The following is a 27,784-nucleotide window of genomic DNA, read 5'->3' as shown; positions in this document are numbered from 1 at the left end:
TGAATTTGTAACACCAAAATAGTCATATACAACAACTTCGAAGTGCTTTCAAATCACACAACCAATGCAAGATAGATTAATACAACATGTCATAAAGTAATTTAAAAACATGGCATCACCAGTAACTTTTTTTAAGGGTAAGTTGTACTGTTCTCATATTTTAACTTTGAAATATGCAACTTAAAGATTTTTCAAGTTGTAACGTCTACTCACTTTTGATTTCTCTGTTGTTTCTGTCTGGCTAGTCGTGCCGGTGTCCCCTTTTGTCATATGAAGTTGAGGCATTCTTGTCCCATCAATTTTTCTACACAGTCTTTTGGCAATGGGCTCATCATCATCGTCATCCTCGTCGAATGCAGCTAAAGGTGCATCTGTGCGCACTAAGCCATCACTAACTCCCCCTCTCTTATCAGATCCCTGAATTCAAATCACCGAACTATTCATACACAACAACCACACAATGCTTTTAAATCACACAACCAACACAAAGTAAACTAATACATGTTATCAAGCAATTTAAAAACATGGCATCATCAGTAAGTTCTAAAAAACTTTTATTGTTCTCCTATTTTAACTTTGAAACATGCAACTTAAAGATTCTTCAAAAGGTAACACCCCTTACTTGCACATCCTTTGACGACCCCCTCATTGTTCTCGCCAATGTCGACACAATCCTATTCAAGAACAACAACTAATCAAAAGGCACATAAAACATAAGACACATCTAGGGAGGACACATCAATGTACGATTGAAAAAGAAGACACTATCGTTACGGACAAATTGGAGTAATTCTTAATTGATGACACAACCATAAATGTTAGGTCCATGGAAGGGCACATGCAATTTATTACAAAAGAAATCGACAACCTCATTATAAATATCTCAGGAAAAAAATAGCAACGTAAAAAAAGCAAATAAGTTCTTTGTGCTACAAGAATCCTTTAGCATCGTTTCAGTGAATACCTTTGGTTGAACAGTTGATGCCATAGCACTGAGCTCCATGGCTATCCATGCAGAAAGTCATGGCATGCTTAATTTATTGGAAGTACAATACCTAGAGAAATCGCAGACACAAGTTAAGTGTTTGGATGCAAAAGTTGAGTTAGATTAACTAGCATTTTGTATTAAAAAATTACCAGCAAAGCAAACATGCAACCCTTACAGGATTTGTTATTTTTACGTTTTGATCACCTGTTCTAACCAGTTGAAAATATTAAAGGGCCAACAGAATCTCTCCGAATCAGAAACATTGAGTATTGTATCGATGTGCTATGGCGAGATGACGTGTTGCATCGTCAGACACAAGAATATTTTCAGCACGAGTAGGATGAAATGTTTCCTGAACTCCATCCTGTCGTCTACAGTATCCATAGCACATTTGTTGACAAAATGCCTAAGTTGTATGATTTTCATACGGTGAAATTTTTTTTATTGCAACATGAGTAGCAATGCCATGGTTGAACATTGGGTAGTCGTCCACTACAACATGCAAGTTTATTAGTTCGTGTAAAATGAGCGGCTTGATATGGATAAAAAAGGAAAAACCATGGAAACCGAAAGCAGTTTAGCCGATTGAATGCTGCTTAATACAAAAAGTTATACCCACCACCAGTTGAGATTCCAAAAACAAATGTAGATGCTTCCATCATCTACAGGCAGCGTGCTTGTTTCAAGTTTGTAGGACTTGGCCAACAAAACCATTATGCTTTATTTCACAGGCCACCTCGGGACTTGCTTCAGGAAACCGAAATCCATTGATTCTATCTCTTCTAGCTTTGATTGGGCATGGTTTGTTTCTAGATCTTTGAACATATTTGTAATGTAACATGGTGAGCACCTTGTCTCCAATAATTTTTGTCAACATACGATGCGACCATTAGATGCAAATAAACTGATAAACTAGAAGAAGAGCACAAAATTGTGAACGATGTAGTATCAGTTTTCCCATGTCTGCAAGGTAGTTTTCAGCAACAAACCAAAAGTTATGGAGTTTTCAACGCTGGTTGGAAATACATACAAATATAAACGAAAGATATAATCCAATACAAGCGTCCAATTAATACCAAATAAAACACACGTTACCGTTCAAAATATTACATCCCACATCTAGTTTGAATAAAATACATAATTCATTACTCCAAATTCAACTAAACGCACAGTAAGAGGAGATAAAAACTATTTGCGACAATTTAGACCATTAATGCTCTAAATGATCAAATCATAAACTAATACCAATTCAGGACAAATTAGTTCCAACTATCAACTTGTCTTTTTTTTTTCTAACTCAACTAAGTCAGAGGTACAAGAATAGGAAGAAATAAAGTAATTCAACAGTAACCTTTATTAATCAAATAGACATCAAAGAACACTGAATTAAACCAAATAAATTCAGTTAGTGATACATATAATTTTAACCATGGGATGGTGCATGAAAATTAACTTTGATCAGAAAACATACCCATTTTAAGAGATATTAAACCATTACACCTGTTAAGTGCTAAATTATAAACCAAAATCAATTCAGCCAAAAAAATTCCAAGATTCACCTTTTGGTTTTTTTAGATCAACTAAGTCACAAGTACAACACTCAGAAGGCATAGTGTAATTCAATAGCAACCTCCATTAATCAAATGAACACCAGAGAACACTGTCGTTCCCAAATAAATTCAGTTTTTTTATAACCATACACATAATTTGGAACATGAAACGGTGCATAAAAAGTAATTTTGTTCGGAAGATACACCAATTTTTTTTAGAGAATTTAAACCACTGCACCTGTTAATCACTAGTCCACAAACCAAAACACAACTCATCAGAAAAAAATTTCAATATTCAACTACTGGTTTTTTCTTAATCAACAAAATCAAAGGTCCAAGAATAACGACTCATAGAGTCATTCGATAGAAACATCTATTAATCATGTTTATATCAAGGAACACCTAACATAACAAAAAAAATAGTCAGTGACCATACATATTAAGTGAACCATGGAGCAGTGCATGAAAATTAACTTTGATCGGAAGACACATCCAAAATAACAGTTAGTTAATGGGATTATACACCTACTATTTCTTACTCAGCACTCTGAGACATCATTCAGTATTTACAGGGATAACAACTAGATATTTTTCAAATCCAATTATACATTGACCACATTCAAACCCAATTTAAATCCGAAAAGATAAACACAAACGAAATAATAATCTTTTTTATCCCATATTTTAGAATTTTCTTACCCACTATGATTACCAATTGATGAGCGGATAATTTATACGCTTTTTGGCATTGTTTTTAGGTAGTTTTTGGTAAGTTCAAGCTACTTTTAGGGATGTTTTCATTAGTTTTTATGTTAAATTCACATTTCTGGACTTTACTATGAGTTTGTGTGTTTTTCTATGATTTCAGGTAATTTCTGGCTGAAATTGAGGGACTTGAGCAAAACTCTAAAAAAGGCTGACAAAAGGACTGCTGATGCTGTTGGAATCTGACCTCCCTGCACTCAAAATGGATTTTCTGGAGCTACAGAACTCCAATTGGCGCGCTATTAACGGCGTTGGAAAGTAGACATCCAGACCTTTCCATCAATATATAATAGTCCATACTTTATTCGGAAATTGACGACGTAAATTGGCGTTAAACGCCAAGTACATGCTGTTGTCTGGAGTTAAACGCCAGAAACACGTCATGATCCGGAGTTGAATGCCCAAAACACATTATAACTTGGAGTTCAACTCCAAGAAAAGCCTCAGCTCGTGGATAGATCAAGCTCAGCCCAAGCATATACCAAGTGGGCCCCGGAAGTGGATTTATGCATCAATTACTTACTCATGTAAACCCTAGTAGCTAGTATAGTATAAATAGGATAAGTTACTATTGTATTAGACATCTTTTGACAGTTTAATCTTTTGACTTTTTAGTCGTTGATCATTTGGTCTTGTGATCATTCAGGGGGCTGGCCATTCGGCCATGCCTGAACCTTTCACTTATGTATTTTCAACAGTGGAGTTTCTGCATACCATAGATTAAGGGTGTGGAGCTCTGCTGTACCTCAAGTTTCAATATAATTACTATTACTTTCTATTCAATTCTCTTTTATTCTTATTCCAAGATATACGTTGCACAACACTTTGATGAATGTGATGATCCATGACACTCATCATCATTCTCACCTATAAACGTGCGTGACTGACAACCACTTCCGTTCTACTTTAGGCCGGGCGCATATCTCTTAGATTCCCCCAACAGAATCTTCGTGGTATAAGATAGATGGCGGCATTCATGGGGATCCGGAAAGTTTAACCTTGTCTGTGGTATTCCGAGTAGGATCCTGGGAATCCGGAAAGTCTAACCTTGTCTGTGGTATTCCGAGTAGGATTCCGGTATTGAATGACTGTGACGAGCTTCAAACTCCTGAAGGCTGGGCGTGATGACAAACGCAAAAGAATCAAGGGATTCTACTCCAACTTAATTGAGAACCGACAGATGATTAACAAGCATGAAACTGGTGTTCAACGCCAGAAACATGTTACATGCGGGCGTTGAACGCCCAGAATGTGCACCACTCGGCGTTTAAACGCCAGAATGGTGTGCAAAGGCATTTTACATGCCTATTTGGTGCAGGGATGGAATTCCTTGACACCTCAGGATCTGTGGACCCCACAGGATCCCCACCTACTATATTCCCACCTTACCTCCTAATCCTATTTTACTCTTCCCTATGTCACACTTCCCAAAAACCCTTCACCAATCACCTCAATCTCTCTTCCCAATCACCTATTCACCACTCACATCTACCCACTCTTTCCCATAAACCCCACCTACCTTCAAAATTCAAAAACATTTTCCCATCCAATCCCACCCTAAATGGCCGAACCTACCCTCTCCCCTCTCCCTATATATACCCTTCCATTCTACTTCATTTTCACACAACACTACCCCCTCTACTATACCTTGGCCGAATCCATCTCCCCTCACTCTCCTCCAATTTCTTCATCTTCTTCTTCTCTTCTTTCTTCTTTTGCTCGAGGGCGAGAAATATTTTAAGTTTGGTGTGGTAAAAGCATAAGATTTTTGTTTTTCCATTACCATCAATGGCACCTAAGGCTGGAGGATCCTCTAGAAAAGGAAAAGGGAAGACAAAAGCTTTCACCTCCGAGTCATGGGAGATAGAAAGATTCATCTCCAAGAGCCATCAAGACCACTTCTATGATGTTGTGGAAAAGAAGAAGGTGATCCCTGAGGTCCCTTTCAAGCTCAAGAAAAATGAGTACCCGGAGATCCGACATGAAATCCGAAGAAGAGGTTGGGAAGTCCTAACCAACCCCATGCAACAAGTCAGAATCTTAATGGTTCAAGAGTTCTATGCCAATGCATGGATCACTAGGAACCATGATCAAAGTATGAACCCGAGTCTAAAGAATTATCTCACAATGGTTCGGGGGAAATACTTAGATTTTAGTCCGAAAAATGTGAGGTTGGCATTCCACTTGCCCATGATGCAAGAAGATGAACGCCCCTACACTAGAAGGGTCAACTTTAATCAAAGGTTGGACCAAGTCCTAATGGAAATATGTATGGAAGGAGCTCAATGGAAGAGAGACTCCAAAGGCAAGCCAGTTCAACTAAGAAGACTGGACCTCAAGCCTGTGGCTAGAGGATGGTTGGAGTTCATTCAACGCTCCATCATTCCCACTAGCAACCGATCTGAAGTTACTGTGGATCGGGCCATCATGATTCATAGCATCATGATTGGAGAGGAAGTAGAAGTTCATGAGGTCATCTCCAATGAAATCTACAAAATAGCCGACAAGCCCTCCACCATGGCAAGGCTAGCTTTTCCTCACCTTATTTTCCATCTATGTTACTCCGCTGGAGTTATCATAGAAGGAGACATCTCCATTGAAGAGGATAAGCCCATCACCAAGAAGAGGATGGAGCAAGCAAGAGAGACCCTTCACAGTTCTCAAGAGATGCATGAGGAAGCTCATCATCAAGAAATCCCTGAGATGCCTCAAGGGATGCACTTTCCTCCCAACAACTATTGGGAACAACTCAACACCTCCTTAGAAGATTTGAGCCACAATGTTGAACAATTAAGGGTGGAACATCATGAGCACTCCATCATTCTCCATGAAATAAGAGAAGATCAAAGAGCAATGAGGGAGGAGCAACAAAGGCAAGGAAGGGACATAGAAGAACTTAAGAACATTGTTGGTCCTTCAAGAAGAAGACGCCACTAAGGTGGATTTATTCCTTGTTCTTATTTCTTTCTGCTTTTCGGTTTTTATGTTGTGTTTATCTATGTTCTGTGTCTCTACTTCATGATCATTAGTAGTTAGTAACTATGTCTTAAAGCCATGAATAAATTCCATTAATCCTTCACCTCTCTTAAATGAAAAATGTTTTAATTCAAAAGAACAAGAAGTACATGAATTTTGAATTTATCCTTGAATTTAGTTTAATTATATTGATGTGGTGACAATACTTTTTGTTTTCTGAATGAATGCTTGAACAGTGCATATTTTTGATCTTGTTGTTTATGAATGTTAAAACTGTTGGCTCTTGAAAGAATGATGAACAAAGAGAAATGTTATTAATGATCTGAAAAATCATGAAATTGATTCTTGAAGCAAGAAAAAGCAGTGAAAAAGCAAAAAGCTTGCGAAAAAAAATAATTGGCGAAAAAAATAGAAAGAAAAAGAAAAAGCGAGCAGAAAAAGCCAATAGCCCTTAAAACCAAAAGGCAAGGGTAAAAAGGATCCAAGGCTTTGAGCATCAATGGATAGGAGGGCCCAAGGAAATTAAATCCAGGCCTAAGCGGCTAAATCAAGCTGTCCCTAACCATGTGCTTGTGGCATGCAGGTCCAAGTGAAAAGCTTGAGACTGAGTGGTTAAAGTCGTGATCCAAAGCAAAAAGAGTGTGCTTAAGAGCTCTAGACACCTCTAACTGGGGACTCTAGCAAAACTGAGTCACAATCTGAAAAGGTTCACCCAGTTATGTGTCTGTGGCATTTGTGTTTCCGGTGGTAATACTGGAAAACAAAATGCTTAGGGCCACGACCAAGACTCATAAGTAGCTGTGTTCAAGAATCAACATGCTTAACTAGGAAAGTCAATAACACTATCCGAAATTCTAAGTTCCTAGAGAAGCCAATCATTCTAAACTTCAAAGGAAAAAGTGAGATGCCAAAACTGTTCAGAAGCAAAAAGCTACAAGTCCCGCTCATCTAATTAGAATTAATATTCATTGATATTTTGAAATTTATAGTATATTCTCTTCTTTTTATCCTAATTGATTTTCAGTTGCTTGGGGACAAGCAACAATTTAAGTTTGGTGTTGTGATGAGCGGATAATTTATACGCTTTTTGGCATTATTTTTAGGTAGTTTTTAGTAAGTTCAAGCTACTTTTAGGGATGTTTTCATTAGTTTTTATGTTAAATTCACATTTCTGGACTTTACTATGAGTTTTTGTGTTTTTCTGTGATTTCAGATAATTTCTGGCTGAAATTGAGGGACTTGAGCAAAACTCTGAAAAAGGCTGACAAAAGGACTGCTGATGCTGTTGGAATCTGACCTCCCTGCACTCAAAATATATTTTCTGGAGCTATAGAACTCCAATTGGCGCGCTCTCAACGGTGTTGGAAATTTGACATCCAGAGCTTTCCAGCAATATATAATAGTCCGTACTTTATTCGGAATTTGACGACGTAAATTTGTGTTGAATGCCAAGTACATGCTGCTGTCTGGAGTTAAACGCCAGAAACACGTCGTGATCCGGAGTGGAACGCCCAAAACACGTTATAACCTGGAGTTCAACTCCAAGAAAAGCCTCAGCTCGTGGATAGATCAAGCTCAGCCCAAGCATACACCAAGTGGGCCCCGGAAGTGGATTTATGCATCAATTACTTACTCATGTAAACCCTAGTAGCTAGTCTAGTATAAATAGGATAAGTTACTATTGTATTAGACATCTTTTGACAGTTTAATCTTTTGACTTTTTAGTCCTTGATCATTCAGTCTTTTGATCATTCAGGGGGCTGGCCATTTGGCCATGCCTGAACCTTTCACTTATGTATTTTCAACAGTGGAGTTTCTGCACACCATACATTAAGGGTGTGGAGCTCTGCTGTACCTCAAGTTTCAATACAATTACTATTACTTTCTATTCAATTCTCTTTTACTCTTATTCCAAGATATACGTTGCACAACACTTTGATGAATGTGATGATCCGTGACACTCATCATCATTCTCACCTATGAAGGTGCGTGACTGACAACCACTTCCGTTCTACTTTAGGCCGGGTGCATATCTCTTAGATTCCCCAACAGAATCTTCGTGGTATAAGCTAGATAGATGACGGAATTCATGGGGATCCGGAAAGTCTAACCTTGTCTGTGGTATTCCGAGTAGGATCCTGGGAATCCGGAAAGTCTAACCTTGTCTGTGGTATTCCGAGTAGGATTCCGGTATTGAATGACTGTGATGAGCTTCAAACTTCTGAAGGCTGGGCGTGATGACAAACGCAAAAGAATCAAGGGATTCTACTCCAACCTGATTGAGAACCGACAGATGATTAGCCGTGCTGTGACAGAGCATTTGGACCATTTTCACTGAGAGGATGGGATGTAGCTATCAACAAGGGTGATGCCTCCAGACGATTAGCCGTGCAGTGACAGCGCATAGGACCATTTTCCCGAGAGGATTAAAAGTAGCCATTGATGATGGTGATGCCCTACATACAGCTTGCCATGGAAAGGAGTAAGAAGAATTGGATGAAAGCAATAAGAAAGTAGAGATTCGAAAGGATTCTAGCATCTCCACACGCCTATCTGAAATTCCCACTATTGATCTACATAAGTATTTCTATCCTTTTTTTATTTTATTTATCTTTTAATTATCTAATCCGATTACATTTGACCCTATGAATCCACTTAACTGAGATTTACAAGGTGACCATAGCTTGCTTCATACCAACAATCTCTGTGGGATCGACCCTTACTCACGTAAGGTATTACTTGGATGACCCAGTACACTTGCTGGTTAAGTTGAATGGAGTTGTGTCCACACATAGTTGAAAAAGCAATGAATTTTACAAAATACAATAACAAAGGAATCACAATTTCGTCCACCACCAACGCATACAACAACTCTCCAGCAAAGCATAGTGAACCAATATCATATAAATAATAAATTCAAATCATATATCAATTCCACTAACAATACTTAAAAGTAGCATCCACAAATTAAAAGAATCATTTTGTATGAATGTTAAACCCTATAACATGCACCCAAAACAAATCAGCCATAACTTTTGTTTACCAAAACCGTGAATTACCGCTAACCTGTTATCGCACAAATGCCGATAGAGGAGGAAGACCTTACGCGATGCGTCTCGGAGGCGAGGCTGGGAGCACTACTGGCTAGGGCTGTGCAAGGCGAACAGAAGAGGCACTTGCTAGGACTTCGACGAAGCAGAGAGACTTCCACCGCGGCATGCGTGGAGGCAGAGCAGCAGGAGGCGCCGTCGGGTGGTACCTCGGAGGAGTGGATGCATCTTCAACGGAGCGCCGATGGTGAAATGTAGCAATAGTGGTAGTGCTGATGTGGTTTTCGGAAGCCACGCGATTAGTCGCTGATGGACGTGCCGGCAGCACTGACCAGGGTTGACGCTGACGACGGAAGAAGACTCCAAAGACGAGGGTTGACGCAACGGGTCCCCATGGAGGCGAGAACATGCCCCCGTTCTCACCACCTATAATCCGTCCCTGTCTCCACCCTGTCCCCGCGACGGTAATGGGGGCTCCGTATCCGCTAGAGATTGGAGTCTCTGTGGATATCTACGAATTTTTTAAAAAATTCAAAAATAATGCTATCCATAAATTGCTTTTCGTGCATCCAACTAGCTCTACCTTTTTATAGTAATCTGTTGGCAAAATATATATATAAAAAAAAATAATGCAGACTGTTCGAGAATTCGCAATAACGATATTTAGGGTCTATGGGAAAAAACAATTAAAGTGACAATAAAAAAAGTGAAACAACGAAAAGGAAAGATCAGAAAGAGGGTACTTATTATTTTCTATTTTGGAAGGAATAAAATAAATAACTAGACACAAAGAGGGTTAAAGAACAACCTAGGTTGTTGGGCAGAAATTTATTGGGAGGAATAATTCCGAACGTTGATTTCATTCATCTCTTCATCTTCATTCATCTCTTCATCTTTTAGCTCTTGTTACTATTTTTGTTACGAGAAAGAAAATAAAAAGGCACAGGTGAATTTTTTTATAAGTAATTCATTTCACCGTTAAAAATATACAGCAGTGTATTTTTGTTAATTTTAAAAACATAACTAATACAATTAAGATATTAATAATTATTTTACTTATATAATTAATTTTAAATTCTTATTAATCACTTTAAAATTTAATTCAATATTACAAAATGGGATAAAAAAGAGAAAAAAAAAGTAATAACAGAAAGGGGTGAATAGTTTCTTAGTATCTCATTGTTTTGCTCAAATGTTAGTGCAGACAAATAAAGTTTTTGTTATTTATTTTCTTTATAACATAATGACTTCAATTATGATGTAAAATTAATTTTATTAATTTCGCACATTCTTTTCCTTTCTTTAATTAAATGGGTCATTTTCTTTTTCTTTCACACAAACCAAATTTTGCATGATTTATAGCGATTCTAGCTGCTTAGTTATATTATTTGTTTATTTTTTTTAGTTTATGATTAATGAAAATGTTGTGTTAAATGAATAATTCAAACAGAAGCGGAACTCCTGTTATTTTTGCAATTCGTGAGTCTTATCTTACCGCTTTGTGTAACATCTCAGTTTTTTAATCATCTTTATCATTCAATAATTAATTAATTAAATTTATAATAATTTAAATTTTAATTTATAATAAAAAATTAGAAGATAATATACTTAAAAAATTAACATATTTAATTTAGAATTTAAAAAATATAAAAATATTAATTGTAGTAAATTTTTAACCAACAAAAAATAATCTTTTAAAATATAGGCATAATTAATTCAATACTTATTGAATTTGAATAATCTTTGATTACATGAAAAGATAAAATAAACTAGTTTTATTCTTTAAACTCAGTACATAATTAAATTCAAATTCAATTAGATAGATAAATCGAGTTAAGTCTTAAAATAGTTCTTGAACTTATGCTCGAGGCTCAAAGTGGTCCCTAAAATTTATAATTACCCGACATGGGATATAATGGTCCAACATCGTTTGGACTATTAAATATTCTTAATAACAAAATATGTTTTTTTAGCTTTTTTAATAATAATTGTTTAATGATCCTTATTTAATTTTATTTACAAATTAATCATTTACCTATTATTTAATTTTAAAATTTATTTTTATTTTATAAATTATTATTTTATTATATTCATCTATCTAATCTTTAGAATTTTATCTTTTTTTTTTAATTTTATTTATATTTAGATACTCTAATTTTAACTTTTTTAATACTAAGATTAATAATTGATGCATAATTAATCATCAATTTATTTTTCAATTATCCAATTCTACAATTGTAATCGTTTATGAATCTCCCTGATTATTAATTTGTTTATCGTTTTTATTCACCGTTTATTCATCTCCAAAAATTATCAATTTTTATTCATCGTTATGCAATATCAATTTCTTCATTGTAGTAATTGATTTGTTCGTGAAAGTTATTTTTTATGTTATGTCATTCAAAAAACAATCTATTGTTTTGATCTAAAAATCAATTGGTTAGTGAATAGAATTCTTTATTTTTCTAATTTTTCATAATACAGTTAATTCTATTATTCATGCAATCGATTGAGCAATAAAAAGGATGTTTTTTTTCTTTAAACAATCGATTGTTTTACTAAAATAATTGATTGATCAATGAAAAAATTCTTTAAAATAATTGATTGTTTTACGATAAAAAGTAAGTTTTGTACAAGTCAATTGATTGTATGTATTATTTCATCTAAGTGCTTACTTTGTTAGCCATAATTACTCATTGGAAGCTCCTCTTCCTCTTTACAATTCGCTTGTTTTTTTTGTTTGTACTTTGTGTGATCATGAAATTTTTGTTTCTTTCATATTTTAAAATTAATATGCCTTTTTGGCAAGTGCTATTGCCCTCTTGGGTCTTCAGTGATAAAAAATAACTATGCTATACTCTGCACAACCTTTAGCTCGACCAAGATTTTCTATTTAGATTTTACATAAACTTTAGTGATGATCTTACTATCTTTAATTAAATCATAAAACAAAAAACCTGAAAAGACAATTTCATGAAAAATAAATTCGCAAGAGTAGAAGTTTATTTCCAAAACTTGAAGATGTAGCACAAATATCACAATGAGATTGGGCAGGGGAGCATATGAAAAGAGATTGCAAGTTCAAGGGGTAGTTATTGGGCAGAGAGATGATGCCCTGAGAATTGCATTGTACGATGTAGGTCTTGACTCATGCATTGCATATGAACTAAGATAAGCAAATTCTTGTGATTTTATACCCTTTCCACTAATTGAGTAAAGAAATAAAGAAAATTCAATCAATTGTGTGATACTTCTAATCGATTTTTTGACATTATTTATTTTTTACCAATCAATTGGTGTTAAATAAATTGATTTAATTAATAACAAATACAAATTTTTTAATTTTTACAAATGTAACAAATCAAAAGGAAAAAAAATCTCATTGATTCACATTGCCAACATATGTATGGAGGTCACGATTGATGAAAGATCTATTTTGTTGTTATTTCTAATTGTTATAAATATAAATGATGAACAATAAAATAGTAATTATAAAATAAAAATAAATTTCAGAATTAAATAAAAGATGAAAGATTAACTTGTAAATAAAATTAAATAAAGACTATTTACCAATTATTGAAAAAGGATTTAGATCCTCTAAATTTTAGATTTCACTTGAAAGGATAAAGTGTGATTTCTCACCATTTATTTATGTTTGGTTGCTCGTTGAAATGGGCACTCGGTTGTACGGCTAGGTGTGAGCAATGGTGGAATGTTGAGAATTTAGACCCGGACGCGAGCTTGGTGAGGAGTGCGGTCATGATAATCGGCGGGTAAGACCACCTGCAAGGACACTTCGATACTAAAGTAAGCGTCCGTATGTAACAACCAGTTTTCAAGTATGCGAAATCTTTTCTGAAGGCACGAATTTCTCCGGAAGATCAGTAAAGGGAACATCTCTGCTGTATTATCAAGTATCTCAATGCTCATTATCATTATTTTATCTTTAAGATTGAACCTCTTTTGGGGCAAGCTCAACAACGCAATCACAAAGAACATAGTTTTTGAACCATATCGGTCAGGAGTTTTGATTCTGGTTTCCATAAATAGTCTCAGTTTGACGAACCGGACCCGATTCATGAGAGAAGAAAGATAATAGTATAATGTTATCATTATATTAGTATTAGGAGATGCTTGAATGATATTATAAGATTACCTGATCTGTTTTAGTTAAAAATAGGAAATCGGTTTAACTGGGTTCACAGTTTACTGGTGCAGCTTAGCATCAGCACTCTTTGATGACTTTAGCAATGATAAGGCCTCATCATACATGTTCTATTCTCATACTAAATATGTTACTAGTGTTATTTATTTTATTAATTCAAAAAAAAATTTTTAGAGATGTTTTTACGAGTGTTCCGATACATCTAGTTTTAGTAGTTATACATATGAGATATTTTAATATTATTTTAATCTACCTCCAAGCCAACCAATCACAACTCACCTTACACCCCCAAGACACTCCAAGGCTGGTCATTTTCTCCCTTTGGCTGAAATTGAAAAGAGAGAAAAGAGAGAAAACTTCATGAATACTTGATCTTCAAAGCTTGATTTCTTCTTAACTAAAACTAAAATCAAAATTTCAATCCGACCAAAATGATCCTCTCTTCTTCCTCTACATAACCATGTAACTTATCAAGGCTGAAAATAAGGTTAGATGGCTGTCCTTTTTCCCTTTGAATTCGGTTTTTAAGGAAACATGCTTAAACATGTGTTTTCTTGATGTTCTTCCTTAGGAATCATGCTTAGCTTGACTTGTGAGTCAAGAATCTTCAATTACCAGAATGTTTAAGGTTAGGAATTGCTTCCTAACATGTTGATTAAGGTTTGGTTAGTTGAGGTTTTATGGATTCAAAGTTGTTCTTGATGTGTTTTAGGAGAAAAAACTGCAAAAAGAACACCTAAAAGCATAACCGGATTTGAGGCAGCAAATCAAGGTAGGATTTTGGTAAAATTAATCTTGATTAATTGTGTTTGAATTGTGTGATTATGATATGATTTGGTTATGCTTGAAATTAATTGTTTATATGAGTGATTCTTGTTGAAATTTTAGTGAAAATTTGATGAAATCTGATGATATTCAAGCTATGAATGCATGTTCTTGTGGCTGCTGGAATTTCGAACCCTAACCCTTAAATTGGGGTTGAATTTGTGTTGTAATCAAGGGAAAATATGGGGTTTTAGTGGCTGCTAATTTATTATGAATTATAGTAAAAATCAGTTACTAAAAAGATTGAAAAACGGGTAAAAACAGAGAAAGAATCTAAAGAATTTACGAAGAACACCTTGAGTGTGGTGAAGAATAATGAAGAACAAGCTTTAGATCTTAAAAAGGGAAAGGAAGTAAATATTTTGGTGTTTTGGGAGTTATTTTATAATTTCTAAAAGTTTGGGTGGTTAAAGTAGAAATATTAAAAGTTACGGGTGGTAAAAAGTGTATTTATATAACTTTTAGGTTAAGAAAAGGTAATTAATAAAATAAAAAATAATAATAAAATATTAAATAATAATATTTAATTAAAAATAATATTTTAATAAAAATAATAAAATAACACAGAAAAGGCAGTTTTTCGTAAAAGCTTTAGAAAGACAACTTTAAGCTCAGAATCTCATAATTACCTTCATAAAATACTTAGGGAGTGGTAATAACATATTAGTGAGGCAAAGATAAAGGAAAGATAAAAAGTTAAAGAAGAAATGAAAATCGAAGAAAAAGTCTGTAAAGTTTTAATGACAGAATCAAACAGAGATTAGCGAACAAACTAGGAGCAACATAGTTAGTTCTTGAGTTGCACCTAAGGTTAGGTATTATATGAAAAGTTAAACTATTTCAGTATAGACTTAATGAACCTATACTTGGGACAGGCTAACTATTCATACCAAAATTTACAAAAGCTTTAAATACATACGTTAAACAGAGGAAAGGAGTAACCAGAGCAGAGTAAAGAGATACAAGGAAAAGAGTAACCAGAGTAGAGTAAAGATATACTCAGAAAGAGTAATCAGAACAGAGAGTTGTTGTGTTGTGTTTGGACTATTCCTGTAAGCCGAAGTTCATTTAGACTATTCTTGTAAGCCGAAGTTCACTTACAAGAGTGCTATTTCTGTAGGCCGAAGTTCACCCACAGAGAATAAGCCATATCTAGGACTAGTTCCTAGGTAATGTCAGGATGCAAGGTGTAAACCGACACGTGAGTTCATGGCCTGTATGGGATAGACATGCATTATACTTGGTTTTCCAAGTAATACCTGAGCAAGTCAAGGTTGATTCCACGAGGATTGTGGTTTGAAGCAAGCTATGGTTATCTTGTAGATCTTAGTCAGGCGGATAGAAGAGTTGTTGGATTTAAATGCATAAAAGTAAATAGAGTATAAAATACTTTGTGAATTCGAATGTGACCAGTGATAAGAAGATGGTTAAGGATTGGAGATGCTTTGTCCTTCTGGATTAACTCTGGTCTTACTGTCTTCTTCAAATGTGAGTGATTTCTTCTATGGCAGGCTGTATATGATTAACGCTAGTTTGAGCAACCGCCAATACTCCTCCAAATCTGAACCCAAGTGTGAGTGTGGATCCATTTTGATTGAGGGTGAAACTCCTGCAGTCCATTCTTCTTCATGATCCTACTCAAAATGTCACTGACAAGGTCGGATCCTTCAAATCAGAGAATGCTGCGCCTTTGGGTTCTAGCCTCTACCAGAGAGCCCCTAATCTCCGCAAACATCACCCGAGAGGTGCCTCTTCAGGGGAACATGCAGCGACAGCACCAGAATAATACAGGTGCTGCACCATAGAGTGCAGAACCTAGAACGGGAGGTCGCGAGCAGAGAACGCCACTAACCAGCTCCGAGGCAAGACCGGTCCCGATCTTCTCTAGAGAGGGAGAGCAGTCCCCGAAGAAGTCGGTCCAGGCGCACTCCAGACTACCGGTCAGAGTCGAAAAGCCGAGGAGGAAGCAGGGAGATGCCAAGAAGACGGCGTGATCCCGTGATATATACCTGACCTCCGACAAGGAATGTAGCAGAAGAAAACAGAGACGACAGTAGGGAAAGATCAAGGAGAAGGCGACAACCCGTGATCATGGGGGCAACCCCCTTTCACCATTCTATCCTCGAAGTCCGGCTACCGAAGCACTTCGATAAGCCAACAGACATGAGGTACGATGGGACCCAAGATCCCCAAGAGCATCTGACGGCCTTCAAGATCAGGATGAAGTTGGAAGGGGTCGGTGATGAAGTGAGATGCCGCGCCTTCCCCATCACCCTTGCTGGCCTGGCAATATGTTAGTTCATCGCCCTCACCCAAGGCTCCGTGACGACCTTCGGGGACATCACTCACGCCTTCCTAGCTCAGTTCACCACACGTATCGCCAAAGCGAAGCACCCGATCAACCTGCTTGGGGTGACACAGAAGACAGACGAGCCGACCAGGAAGTACTTAGATAGATTTAATGATGAATGCTTGGATATCGATGGCCTAACTGACTCGGTAGCCAGTTTGTGCTTGACAAACGGGTTGCTGAACGAGGATTTCAGGAAGCACCTCACCACTAATCCCGTATGGGCGATGCAAGAAATCCAAAATGTGGCCAGGGAATATATCAATGACGAAGAGGTCAGCCAGGTAGTGGCCGCCAACAAGCGGCAGCCTGCCTACAACCGTACCCACCAGCCCGGTAACGAGGAAAGGCACAGGGAACACTCTAAGGACAGAGCCTCAGCCAAAGCTTTCAAGCCATTTCCCCTGAGTAGGGAAGTTTACCAACTACACCCCCCTGGCAGCCCCAATTGTTGAAGTTTATTAGTAGATTTCCAACAAAGGCATCCTGTCAAAGCCCTGACAACTCAAAGATAGAAGTGGAGGGAACAAAAACCTCTACTGTGATTACCACAAGGGCTATGGACACAAAACCCAGGATTGTTTTGACCTGAAAGATGCGCTGGAGCAGGCGATCCAGGAAGGAAAGTTGGCAGAGTTCTCCCACCTAATAAGGGAGCCGAGGAGACGAGATCGCGACCAATCTGGAGACGACAAGAGCCGCGCGGTGAGGCAACGGCAAGAGCCTGAGGACCATGAGCCCGGCCTCACCATAGTGAATGTCATGGTCGGGAGAGACGTGGCTCCCAGGTCAAAATTGACAAGCAGAAAAGACGCCAAAGTCCTGGTCGTGGCATCATCCAGTCCCGCACCCCCTCCAAAAGGATACCGTCAATATCGTTCGGGTCAGAGGACCAATGGTTTGACGACCTGACGGAGAACCCTCCGATGGTAATCACTCCTAGAGTTCGAACCGATCTAGTAAAGCAAATTCTAGTAGACACCGGGGCTGATTCGAATATCATGTTCCACAATGGGTTCGATGCTTTGGGCTTCCGGGACACCGACTTGAGGACACACTAGCACGGTGTGGTTGGCTTGGGAGATCACTTTATCAAACCTGACAGGATAATCTCCCTACCAGTATCCATAGGAGGACAAGGATAAGGAAAAAGGTCGGTAATGGCGGTTTTGAGAGACTCCACGGCCTACAACCTCATCCTGGGAAGAAAGACTATCAATGAATTTGGAGCAGTAATTAGTACAAAGCTGTTGATGATGAAGTTTGTCACTGATGATGAGTCGGTTGGATCCATCAAGGGAGATTTGGAAACGGCAGTCATGTGCGAGAATGCCAGCCTCTCCCTGAGAAAGAATACCAAAGAGGTGTCTGGAGTCTTCCTCGCCGACCTAGATGCCAGGGTCGATGACAAACCCAGGCCGGAGCCCGAAGGGGATATAGAGAAGATCAGGGTCGGGATTTGGAGGAAAAATTCACCTTTGTGAACAGAAACCTCCCCCAAAGCTTAAAAGAACCCTTGGTGGAAATGATCAAAGCTAACGGCGACCTATTCACCTGGACTCTTGCTAACATGCCGGGGGGATAGACCCCCAGCTCATGTCGCACCACCTAGCGGTGAAAGCAAAAGCCAAGCCGGTGGCACATAGGAGAAGAAAAATGTCCTAGGAAAGGGCTGAAGAAGTGGCCAGACAAACGGCTAGCCTACTAGAGGCAGGCTTCATCCGAGAACTAGACTACTCGACCTGGTGGTCTAATGTAATCTTAATCAAGAAAGCTAATGGGAGATGGAGGATGTGCGTGGACTATTCCAACCTCAGTACCCCAAGGATTCCTTCCCTTTCCCAAACATTGATGCTCTTGTGGATGCGGCCGCGAGATACCGGTATCTGTGTTTTATGGACGCGTACTCTAGCTATAACCAGATACCGATGCACCGGCCAGATGAAGAAAAGACGGCGTTCATAACGCCAGTGGGAATATACTACTATAAGGTGATGTCGTTTGGACTGAAGAACGTGGGAGCTACGTACCAAAGGCTAATGAATAAGATATTCAAGGATCTTATTAGCAAGATGGTGGAAGTGTACATAGACGACATCCTAGTAAAGACCACCAGGGCTGAGGACCTCGTCTGGGACTTAGAAAATGTTTTCGCGTCTCTTCAGTGGCACAACATGAGGCTTAACCCACTCAAGTGCGCCTTCGCCATGGAAGCCAGAAAATTCTCGGGCTTTATGATAACCCAAAGAGGAGTGGAGGCCAACCCAGAGAATACGGAGCAATCCTACAAATGAAGAGCCCGGGATGTATAGAAGACGTCCAAAGGCTAGCAGGAAGGCTGACATCATTATCCCGCTTCCTCGGAGCTTCAGCTGCCAAAGCTTTGCCTTTCTTTAATTTGATGAAAAAGGGGATAGTGTTCGAATGGACCCCAGCGTGTGAGGAAGCCTTTAATCACTTCAAGTGCATCATCTCGGCGCCACCTGTCCTTGGTAAACCCAAAAATGAAGAAGTGCTATTCTTGTACTTGGCTGTGACGGACGAGGCGTTGGCAATCGCCCTGGTACGGGAAGAAGGGAAGACCCAGTGGTGCATGAAAATTACACTCGCACTCTGTAATTCCGCACAACTAACCAGTAAGTGCATTGGGTCGTCCAAGTAATACCTTATGTGAGTAAGGGTCAAATACACAGAGATTGTTGGCTTGAAGCAAGCTATGGTTATCTTATTATTCTTAGTCAGGATACCAATAGGGTTCTTTAGTTTCAATTGTAAAAAGTAAAAGGGGATAGAATAAGTAATTGTTACTCAATAATGGAGAATATGTTGGAGTTTTGGAGATGCTTTGTCTTCTGAATCCCTGCAACATAATGCTTTCTTACTTTCAAACATGCAAGGCTCCTTCCATGGCAAGCTGTATGTAGGGCGTCACCGTTGTCAATGGCTACTTCCCATCCTCTCAGTGAAAATGGTCCAAATGCTCTGTCACAGCACGGCTAATCATCGTCGGTTCTCGATCATGTCGGAATAGGATCGATTGATCCTTTTGCGTCTGTCACTATGCCCAACACTCGCGAGTTTGAAGCTCGTCACAGTCATCCAATCCCTGAATCCTACTCGGAATACCACAGACAAGGTTTAGACTTTCCGGATTCTCAAGGATGCTGCCAATAGATTCTAGCTTATACCACGAAGACTCTGATTAAAGAATCCAAGAGATATTCATTCAATCGAAGGTAGAACGGAGGTGATTGTCAGGCACGCATTCATAGGTTGAGAATGGTGATGAGTGTCACGGATCATCACCTTCTTCATATTGAAGTGCAAATGAACATCTTAGATAGGAACAAGCGTGTTTGAATAGAAAACAGAAATAATTGCATTAATTCATCGAGACGCTGCAGAGCTCCTCACCCCCAACAATGGAGTTTAGAGACTCATGCCATCAAAGAGTACAAAATTCATATCTAAAAATGTCATGAGATATAAAATAATTCTCTAAAAGTTGTTTAAATACTAAGCTAGTAACCTATGTTTACAGAAAATGAGTAAACTAAGATGGATAGTGTAGAAATCCACTTCTGGGGCCCACTTGGTGTGTGCTGGGGCTGAGACTTAAGCTTCTCATGTGCCTGGGCTGTTTCTGGAGTTAAACGACAGGTTGTAACCTGTTTCTGGCGTTCAACTCTAACTTGTAACCTGTTTCTGGCGTTCAGGAAACTGGGAATAATCCCAGAAACTATGTTTTGCCTATTCAGTAGCTCTAATCAAATAGGCACAAATCTACAGCCAAAACAAGGCCAAAAAGGGAAAATCCTAGAATGGTAAACCCCCAATGTATCTACCTAACGCTAAAAACTAGCAAACATGCAATTCAGTCACATAGGCAATGCGCATACAAAACCAAGGAAATAAGCAACATGGCAGTAAAATAGATTACCCAGAGTAATAAAGGGAAAAAGAAACTTACAAGAATAATGATGATGGTATGAAAGGGCTGAAAAATCAGGGAAGATTCGGGCGAGGTAGAGACTCGCAGTAAAGAATTTAGAAAGACAAGGGAGATGGAAAAAGGAAACGTGATAACAGTAAAGGGAAACATAAAAGAAACTGAAGAAGAAGTAAAGCGAAAGCCAGGGGCAAAATAGGCTTTTTCCCCTGCTTTCAAATCAGCAATAAATGCACATAATGGCAGGCGCAAGAAGCGAGGCGATAAGTAGCATGTTCTCGAAGTGACAAAGACTGCACGTGTGTAAAAGGCGCGTCCACGCAACGGGCGAATGACCAAGCGAATATCCACGGAGGAGAAAATAGAACGCGCCAACAACGGCGTTTGTAGCCATGGCTAGCACGTTGGGGGCACTATTACGGCCCAGTCTAGCTGGCTTGTTGGCCGGTTCGACCCCTGGACAACCCGACCCAACCGGTTAGGTTGATGGGTAACCTATCCATGCGGCAACCCGGATGCCTACCCCTCTACACCTCATTCCTCGACAGCTGTACAAGGAAGCTTCGGAGAAGGTGGTTCTGTTCTCCTGGGACCCATTCCTGACAGGGTATATATGGAGAGGGTCCTACCCCTCCCCCAAGGTACGTCACCATATACCTTACCCTCTAACCACCTGCATACTTTTCTGACTTGAGCATCGGAGTGTCCTTACAGGTGGCACCCCCTCACCTCACGAAGAGCTCGGGAGATCGTCCACTTTCGCCTTACGCACAAGCCCAAATCCAGGCCGATCCCTACCCCATCACCCGGAACACCTCACCAACCCGTCCGGATTCCCGAGAAACCGAACAAGGATCAAGATTAAAGAGAGGTTTTTTATCCTTGTTCCTGGTCATAAACATGAAAAAAGAATAAGAGAGAAGAAGAATGGGAGCTCTTTGTTCAAGAACAGAGGACTCCCTGTGAGATGTGTAGAAGGAAGAGGAAGAAGAACGGAGATAGAAGAAGGAGAAGAAGAATTCGAATAAAGAGAAGTAAAAAAAGAAACAAGAATTGAAATATTTTTGTTTTTATTTTATTTATTAATTAAATTCGAAAAAAAATGTTAATTAATTAAAAAGAATTAAAAATTAGTTAACGAATTTCGAGAAAGAAGAGAGAGAAATAGAAGGAAGTTGTCGAAAATTAGAAGAGAAATGGGTTAGTTAGGAAGTTTTTAAAAAGAAGAAAGAGGAAGTAACTAACTAATTCAAGAAAGATAACAAAATAGGATAGAAAATTAGAAAATATTTGAATTTAAAATTTGAAATTAGAAAAGATAAGATAAGAAACTAAAAAGATTTGAAAAAAGATTTGATTTTAAAATTTGAAATTATAAAAGATAATATAAGAATTTGAAAAGATTAAAAACAAGATTTGAAAAAGATAATATTTGAAATTTAATTTTTGAAAAAGAATTGATTTTGAAATTTGAATTTTGAATTTTTAAATTTGAAATTTGAATTTTAAATTTTGAATTTGAAATAAGATAAGATAAGATTTTGAAAAAGATATGATTTTTTGAAAAGATTTGATTTTGAAAAGATTTGAATTTTGAAATTTAAAACTAAGATAAGATAAGATAATGATTTTGAAATTAAATTTTGAAAAATATGATGGAATTTTCGAAAATTAAGATGAAAAGATAGAAAAGGTATTTTTTATTTTTGAATTCAATGAAGAAAGAGAAAAGTACCAAAAAGACACTACACCAAACTTAAAAATTTTAAGATCAAAACAAGATGAAAGACAAGAACACTTGGAAGATCAAAAAGAACACCAAGAATAAAACTCAAAGAATTCAACGAAAATAAGAACATGCAAAGGACACCCAACTTAAAAATTTTGAAAATCAAAGACAATATTTTCGAAAATAATAAAAGAAAAAACACAAGAAGACACCAAACTTAAAGATTAACACAAGACTCAAACAAAAGAAACTATTTTTGAAAATTTTTAGAAAGAAAGACTCAAAGAATTCAAAAATTTCAACAAGAACAAAAATAAAAGACTCAAACCAAAAACAAAGATTAAATAAAGGAAAGAAAAGGTTTTTGAAAATTTTTTTTATTTTATGAAAAAAGAAGAAAATAAAATAAAAGACTCTAACAAAATTAAAGACAATACCTAATCTAAGCAACAAGATAATCCGTTAGTTGTCCAAACTCGAACAATCGCCGACAACGGCGCCAAAAACTTGGTGCACGAATTCCCATACTTCGTACAACTGAACCAGCAAGTGCACTGGGTCGTCCAAGTAATACCTGAGCGAGTCAAGGTCGATCCCACGAGGATTGTGGTTTGAAGCAAGCTATGGTTTTCTTGTAGATATTAGGCAGATTGATAGAAGAGTTATAGGATTTGAATGCATAAAAGTGAAATAGAGTATAAAATACTTTGTGAATTCGAATGTAACCAGTGATAAGAAGATGGTTAAGGATTGGAGATGCTTTGTCCTTCTGGATTAACTCTGGTCTTATTATCTTCTTTAACTGTGAGTGATTCCTTCTATGGCAGGCTGTATGTGATTGACGCTGGTTTGAGCAGCCACCAATACTCCTCCAGATCTGAACCCCAGTGTTAGTGTGGATCCATTATGATTGAGGGTGAAGCTCCTACAGTCAATTCTCCTTCATGATCCTACTCAAAACGTCACAGACAAGGTCGGATCTTCCAGATCAGAGAATGCTGTGTCTTTGGGTTCTAGCCTCTACCACAAAACCCCTAATCTCTCCATACCTCGACTGAACTGGTGTCTCGAGAAGTCCCCAATGAGGTCATGGATTAGCCGTCTAAGAGATGTATAATCAAGCTGGTGGTTCGATGCTTTCCAGTTACGTATTCACACGAACCCAAGAAGAACACGGGTGGTTGTCAGGCACGCGGTCTTAGTATGAAGAACAAAGATGATTGTCACGGGTCATCCCATTCATTAAGTTGAAGAACGAAGATACATCTTAGAATTGAATCAAACATGGATTGAAGAGAAACAATAATACTTTTATTAATCCATAAAACTCAGCAGGGCTCCTCCCCTCAACCTAGGAGATTTAGAAACTCATACTGGTAGAAAAAAATGATAAAAATGTGTAAAGTGTGTGTCCCCCTTTTGATGAGAGGTGTAAAAGTCTTTAAATACTAACTAATGACTAAGGATTACATAAAAAGGGTAAAACAGTCTTTTAGTGCTAAAATCCACTTCTGAGGCCCACTTGGTGAGTGTTTGGGTTCAGCTTGATTGAGATCCACATGCTATGAGGACTCTAGGGCGTTGAACACTGGCTAGGGGCACCTCTTTAGGCGTTTGGATGTTGGTCTCTCCTTGGTGGGCACTGGACGCATGAGTAGGAGGCTGGCATTAAACGCCAATTTTGGGCCTTCAATTCTGAAGCAAAGTATGGACTATTATATATTTCTGGAAATCTCTGAATGTCAGCATTCCATAGCTATTAAGAACTTTCTTTTCAAACTTCTGTAGCTCCAGAAAAGCTCTTTCGAGTACAAGAAGGTCAGATCTAGACAGCATCTGTAGTGCTTTCTCTGCCTTTGAATCATACTTTTGCTCCAGCTCCTCAATTTCAGCCAGAAAATACTTGAAATTGTTCAAAAAAACACACAAAATCAAAGTAGAATCCAAAAATGTAAATTTTACATTAAATCTGGTGCACGAATTTGTAATCCGTACAACTAACCAGCAAGTGCACTGGGTCGTCCAAGTAATACCTTACGTGAGTAAGGGTCGATCCCACGGAGATTATTGGTTTGAAGCAAGCTATGTTTATTTTATTAATCTTAGTCAGGATGCCAATAAGATTATTTGGATTTAATTGTAAGAAGTAAAAGTGTTTGGAATAGGTAATTGTTACTTTATTAATGGAGGATATGTTGGAGTTTTGGAGATGCTTTGTCCTCTAAATTTCTACAATGTAATATTCAACTCAATTGTTTGTAAAGTTCCATCCATGGCAAGCTGTATGTAGGGTGTCACGATTGTCAGTGGCTACTTCCCATCCTCTCAGTGAAAACGGTCCAGATGCTCTGTCACAGTACGTCTAATCAGCTGTTGGTTCTCGATCATGTTGGAATAGGATCCATTGATCCTTTTTCATTCGTCATCACGCCCAGCAGTCGCGAGTTTGAAGCGTGTCACAGCCATTCAATCCTTGAATCCTACTTGGAATACCACAGACAAGGTTTAGACTTTCCGGATCCTCAAGAGTGGCCGCCATCAGTTCTAGCTTATACCACGAAGATTTTGATTAAGGAAGCTAAGAGATGCTCATTCAATCTGATGTAGAACGGAGGTGTTTGTCAGGCACACGTTCATGGATTGAGGAAGGTGATGAGTGTCACGGATCATCACCTCCTTCACAATTAAGCGCGAATGAACATCTTAGATGGGAACACACACACGTTTGAATTGAGAAATAGAAACAATTGCATTAATTCATTGAGACGCTGCAGAGCTCCTCACCCCCAACAATGGAGTTTAGAGACTCATGTTGTCAAAGTGTATAAAATTCAGATCTGAAAATGTCATGAGGTACAAAGTAATCCTCTAAAAGTTGTTTAAATAGTAAACTAGTAGCCTAGGTTTACAGAAAATAAGTAAACTAAGATAATTGGTGCAAAAATCCACTTCTGGGGCCCACTTGGTGTGTACTTGGGCTGAGACTAAAGCTTCTCACGTGCTTGGGCTGTTTTTGGGGTTGAGCGCCAGGTTGTGACGTGTTTTGGGCGTTGAACTCCATCTTGTAACCTGTTTCTGGCGCTGGACGCCAGACAGCAGCATGATACTGGCGTTGAACGCCAGTTTACGTCGTCTATCTTCGCGCAAAGTATGGACTATTATATATTGCTGGAAAGCCCTGGATGTCTACTTTCCAACCCAATTGAGAGCGCGCCAATTAGACTCCTGTAGATCCAAAAAATCCATTCCGAGTGAAGAGAGGTCAGAATCCAACAGCATCAGCAGTCCTTTTTCAGCCTAATTCAGATTTTTGCTCAGCTCCCTCAATTTCAGTTGGAAAATACCTGAAATCACAGAAAAATACACAAACTCATAGTAAAGTCCAGAAATATGATTTTTTCTTAAAAACTAATAAAATTCTATTAAAAACTAATTAAAACATACTAAAATCTACATGAAATTACCCCCAAAAAGCGTATAAAATATCCGCTCATCACAACACCAAACTTAAACTGTTGCTTGTCCTCAAGCAACTAGATAAATAAAATAGGATGAAAAGAAATTAAGAAACAATAATATCTCAGAGTTTCAAGTGAAGCTCAGATTCTAATTAGATGAGCGGGACTAGTAGCTTTTTGCTTCTGAACAGTTTTAGCATCTCACTTTATCCTTTGAAATTCAGAATGGTTGGCATCCCTATGAACTTAGAATTCAGATAGTATTATTGACTCTCCTAGTTTAGTATGTTGATTCTTGAACACAGTTACTTTATGAGTCTTGGCCGTGGCCCTAAACATTTTGTTTTCCAGTATTACCACCGGATACATAAATGGCACAGACACATAACTGGGTGAACCTTTTCAGATTGTGACTTAGCTTTGCTCAAGTCCCCAATTAGAGGTGTCCAGAGTTCTTAAGCACACTCTTTTGCTTTAGATCACGACTTTAACCACTCAGTCTCAAGCTTTTCACTTGGACCTGCATGCCACAAGCACATGGTTAGGGACAGCTTGATTTAGCTGCTTAGGCCTGGATTTATTTCCTTGGGCCCTCCTATCCATTGATGCTCAAAGCCTTGGATCCTTTTTACCCCTGCCTTTTAGTTTTAAGGGCTATTGGCTTTTTCTGCTTGCTTTTTCTTTTTCTTTCTATTTTTTTCCTTTTTTTTCGCACAAGCTTTTGCTTTTTCACTGCTTTTTCTTGCTTCAAGAATCACTTTCATGATTTTTCAGATCATCAATAACATTTCTCTTGTTCATCATTCTTTCAGGAGCCAACAATTTTAACATTCATAAAATTCAATATAAAAAATATACACTGTTCAGGCATTCATTCAGAAGACAAAAAGTATTGCCACCACATATAAATAATTAGAATTTTCCTTATTAAGAACTCAAAAAAAATATTGCCTCTTTATTCTAAAAATCTACTATTTTATTCATGTTTGATGATGATGAGAAAAAATAAATTATAACTTAATTGGAAATAAAACCAAAATAGACATGCTAATTACTACTACTCCTATATAACTTCTAAGGTAAATTTCTATAATAATACTATCACAGAGTTAAAGCTTAAAATTAGAACTTAACAACCTGTATTTTGGGAAGTGGATGTTCCTATAGTCTGTGGGGTGCTTGGTCCTTCAAGGAATAGCTTCTGACACTTTAGTTCCTTTAGTTCACATCCTTGCTCTTCCTGTTCCCTTAGATGCCATGATCTTGATGAGTTTTAGCTCAGTGATCATGGAAAATCACACCAAACTTAGAGGTTTGCTTGTCCTCAAGCAAAAGAAAGGAAAGGAGAGGAATAGAGGGAGAGGCAATTTCGAAATCCAAAAGATATGATGAGTTGAAAGAGATTTGAAAAAGATTTAGATTAGAAAAAGATTTGTGTTTATGAATTAAGATACATTTGATATTTTTGAAAAAGGGAGTTTAGAAATTAGGGTTTTTAGAAATTAGGATTAAAAATTTTTGGAATTGAAGGATGATATTTTGAAACATGTTTATGCAAGAAATCATGAATTGAAACATAAAAATTAGAAATTTTGTGAAGAAAAACGAATTTTACCTCCTCCCCACCATTCTGGCGTTAAGCGCCCAATTGCTGCATGTTTTGGGCGTTTAACGCCCAATTGCTGCTTCTCCTGGGCGTTCAATGCCCAGCTGTTGCTTCTTTCTGGCGTTGAACGCCAGGAAGTCCTTTATCACTGGGCATTTTTCTAAACGCCCAAGATGCTATAATTCTGGCGTTAAACGCCCAGAAGGAGCTTCTTTCTGGCGTTCAACGCCCAAAAGATGCTCCTTTTTGGCGTTCAATGCCCATATGGCTATCCTTACTGGCGTTGAACGCCCAGTGGATGCTTCTTTTGGGCATTCAACGCCCAAAACATTTCTTACTGGCTTTTTCATGCCAGTGAGCTTCCAAATTCCCT

The sequence above is a fragment of the Arachis hypogaea genome, chromosome 6, assembly GCF_003086295.3.
Source record: "Arachis hypogaea cultivar Tifrunner chromosome 6, arahy.Tifrunner.gnm2.J5K5, whole genome shotgun sequence".
Taxonomy (NCBI): Eukaryota; Viridiplantae; Streptophyta; class Magnoliopsida; order Fabales; family Fabaceae; genus Arachis; species Arachis hypogaea.
Note: the sequence above shows the minus strand (reverse complement) of the source record.